Source organism: Otolemur garnettii, unplaced genomic scaffold (genome assembly GCF_000181295.1).
Source record: "Otolemur garnettii isolate 467f Iridium unplaced genomic scaffold, OtoGar3 scaffold00179, whole genome shotgun sequence".
NCBI lineage: Eukaryota > Metazoa > Chordata > Mammalia > Primates > Galagidae > Otolemur > Otolemur garnettii.
Genome location: NW_003852574.1, coordinates 657062 through 660803, shown reverse-complemented (window position 1 = coordinate 660803; position 3742 = coordinate 657062). Strand labels below are relative to the sequence as shown.

General features: G+C 50.1%; 1 protein-coding gene across 1 annotated transcript in view; it reads left to right on the top strand.

Annotated features, from left to right (window-relative positions):
- The first annotated feature begins 830 nt into the window (after positions 1-830).
- CCDC51 (coiled-coil domain containing 51) overlaps positions 831-3742 on the top strand; it is a 12808-nt gene continuing 9896 nt past the window's right edge. The window contains exon 1 of the mRNA XM_012811904.2: positions 831-846. The gene's annotated coding sequence lies outside the window, so the exon portion shown is untranslated. The remainder of the gene's footprint in view (positions 847-3742) is intronic.

Here is a 3742-nt window from a genome sequence, read left to right as displayed (position 1 = left end):
AAGTTATAACCTGTTAGAGGTAAATGTTTGTGTTTCCATTTCTGCAGCTTCCTTAACAAATGAAAGCCCACACTACCTAGGTGACTGGAGACTTCCTTCCAGTCCTGGTTCTGGCTCTCATCCCTTTTAGCTGCTGCAACTCCAAGACTGGTTAAGTCTGGCTGTCCCCCGCAGCAGACAGCAGGGACAGAGACCTCAAAGTTCACCAACCAGAAAGAAAGAGACATGTCCGGGCACTCATGGCAACAGGTGCTCAGTGCCATTTGTCTGGCTTCAGCGCCGTTCGGCCCCAACTTACCGAGGGGACCCTTCCCCGCGGCCTTCGCTTTTAGTTCCTCGAGTTTCTTCTGCTCCTCTTTTTGTTTCTGTTTGAACGCCTTATCTTCCTGAGAGAAACAAAGTAGGTTCACCCACGCTGGTCTTCCAGTCCCTTCGCGCCCGCCCGCACCTCCGCGCATACCCTCACCTCATCCATCTCCTTGGCCTGCTTCTTAGGCTGTTTCAGGGGCTTTTTCTTGCCACCTGTGGGCGACACGAGCACAGTTGGCTTGTCCCGTCGCCCGGCCCCCGCCTCGCAACCCCCGCCTCCTTGTGGTCTCGACAAACTTACCTTCGCGGCCGGACATGGCGCTGCCACCCCTTCTTCAGACCCTGCCACCGGAAACCGAGCTCCCGGCCCACCCCTTAGGCCTATACGGCAGCGCGAACCCGCCCATTGGCTCCTAGTCAGGAAGTTGTACTTCCACTACCGGAAGCGGCTCTCAGGGGCGGGGCTAAGGGGTCAGCGGTCAGCTGAGTGGCATACGCTTGGTCGGGGTTGCGGCTTGGAAGCTGCAGACGCTCCAGGTACCCGGGGCTCGGAGTCGGGGAGGGGAGAGAAGGCTGCCGGGGGTCTTTCTGACGGGCTAGTATCCAGAACCGTGATGGGGGTACTTAAACGGAAGGCCTGTGACCGCGCGTGGGAAGAGCACTGCAGGTAGAGGAAAGGACAAGTGCAAAGGCCTGGAAGCTTGGTGCGTTCCTGGAACTCAGGAAAGCATAGCTTGGCTGGCGAGAGTTGGAGGAATTGACAGAAGTGAGCCGGGGTCCTAGGGCTTTGGAAATCACTGCAAGTTTAACGTTTAAGCAATAAGAGTTAATGAAACACGAACTTGGGGCAAGAAATAATTGTGGAAGATATATATATATGTGTGTGTGTATATTTATATATATATATATGTGTGTGTGTGTATATATATATATTTGAGACAGAGTCTCACTATGTTGCCCTTGGTAGAGCGCTGTGGTGTCACAGCTCACTGCAACCTCCAACTCCTGGGCTTAAGCGATTCTCTTGCCTCAGCCTCTCAAGTAGCTGGGACTACAGGCGCCAGCCACAACGCCCAGCTATTTTTTTTTGGTTACTGTTGTCATTGTTGTTCGGCAGGCCTGGGCTGGGTTCGAACCCACCAGCCCCTGTGCATGTGGCCGGTGCCTTGCCACTGAACTAGGGGCGCCGAGCCGAGCTATTTTGAAACTTATGAATCTGTGTCAGAGGTAAATTTTTGTGTTTCCGTTTGTGGTCCTACAGAGCCTTGAAAGCCCCTGGAAGGAGTTTGGGTTTTATAATGTATTCAGGGGTGCAACTTTTTGCAACTTTGTTTATTCAGTCAGTATTTTTTGTTGTTGCTGAGTATGTAGGTAGTATTTTTTTTTTTTGTAGAGACAGAGTCTCTTTATTGCCCTGGGTAGAGGGCTGTGGCATCATACAGCTCAGAGCAACCTCTAACTCCTGGGCTTAGGTGATTCTCTTGCCTCAGCCTCCCAAGGAGCTGGTTCTACAGTTGCCGGCTACAACACCCTACCCACTGAGCCACAGGCATCGCCCCATATTCTTTTTTTTTTAATTTGAAAATTTTATTTTGGGCTTGGCTCCTATAGCTTAGCATCTAGGCTGCCGACCACATACACTGAGGCTGGTGGGTTGGAACCCGGCCTGGGCCTGCCAAACAACAATAACAACTACAACCAAAAAGCAGCCGGGTGTGTGGTGGAAGCCTGTCGTTTCAGCTACTCGGGAGGCTGAGGCAAGAGAATCTCTTTTTTTTTTTTTGGTGGTTTTTGGCTGGGGCTGGGGTTGAACCCACCACTTCCAGCATATGGGGTCGGCCCCCTACTCCTTTGAGCCACAGGCGCCACCCCAAGAGAATCTCTTAAGCTCAAGAGTTTGAAGTTGCTGAAGTTGCTGACACTCTACCAAGAGGGACACAGTGAGACTCTGTCTCAGAAATAAAAAGATAAATAAAAATTTTATTTGTATAAATTTATAGAGTACAGTATAATTTTTTTTACATGGACATATGGAATAGATGTGAGGACTTGTAGTGTGTTGATCACTGGAATAAGGTACATTGTACCCATTAAGTAATTTCTCATTATCTCTGTAGGTGGTATTATAGACATTGGAGATTAGAGCAGTGAACATTCTAGTGGGTGAGACAGACTATAAGCAAAGCATGTCACAGGTCATGTGATATTTGCATGGAGAAAAAAATAAAGCAGGGAAAGTGGGTAAGGAGTGCTAGGTTGGGAGTGGGATGGTGATATCAGATAGGTTGGTCCAGGAAGACTTCCACAGGGACTGATGTTTGTGCAGGACTTAAGACGGTGAGGGTGCAAGCAGCACAGATAGCACCTGGTGTGAAGGCCCTGAGGTATGGATAGCCTAGTTATCCAGCAACGTCAGGAAGGTCCATGTAAGTGGAGTGGAGTGAGGAAAGGGAGATGAGTGGGAGATAAGGTCAGAGAAGAATGAGAGCCAGGGAGTGGATTCCGTGTAGGCCATGGAAAACACCGTGGGGTTCACCTTGAGGAAATGGGGAACTATTGTAGGGTTTGAACAGAGAGAGACATAGTCTCACTTATGTTTTGAAAGGACTACTGACTGCTTTGTTGACAATGGATTGTAGGAGGCTGGAATAGAAGGAGGGAGACTCCTGTCAGGAGGGTCTTGGGATAATCCAGGCAAGAGATATTGGTCATTGGGAACACTTGGTAGCAGTGGTAAAGAGGAGAAAAGGACTGGGTGCAATGACTCACACCTATAATCCTAGCACCCTTGGAAGCTGAGGAGGGAGAATTGCTTGAGCCCAGGAGTTCATTGAAGTTGCAGTGAGCTATGATAACTCCACTGCACTCTCCCCCGGGGAGACAGAGCAAGACTCTGTCTCAAAAAAGAAAGCAGAAGAAAGAAGAGGAGGGATCTTGAGCCAGGCCTGGTGGCTCACACCTGTAATCCTAGCCTCCTGGGAGGCCAAGGCGAGTGGATTGCCTGAGCTCAGGAGTTTGAGACCTGCCTAAGCAAGAGCAAGACCCCCATCTCTAGTAATGGCAGGGCCTTGCGGCAGGTGCCTGTAGTCCCAGCTACTTGGGCAAGAGAATCGCTTGAACCCAAGAGTTTGAGGTGGCTGTGAGCTATGATGCGATGGCACTTTACAAGGGTGACAAAGTGAGACTATCTCAAAAAACAAAAAAAGAGGAGGGATCTTGGATCTAGAAAGCCAGTGGCAATTGCTGATGGATTCAATGTGAGGTAGGAAGACCTGTGTGGTGGCTCACACCTATAACCCTAGCACTATGGGAAGCCGAGGCAGGTGGATTGATTTAGTTCTCCAGTTCAAGGCAAGCCAGAGCGAGACCTCGTTTCTTAAAAATAGCTGGGTGTTGGGCAGTGCCTGTGGCTCAAGGAGCAGGGAGCCAGCCC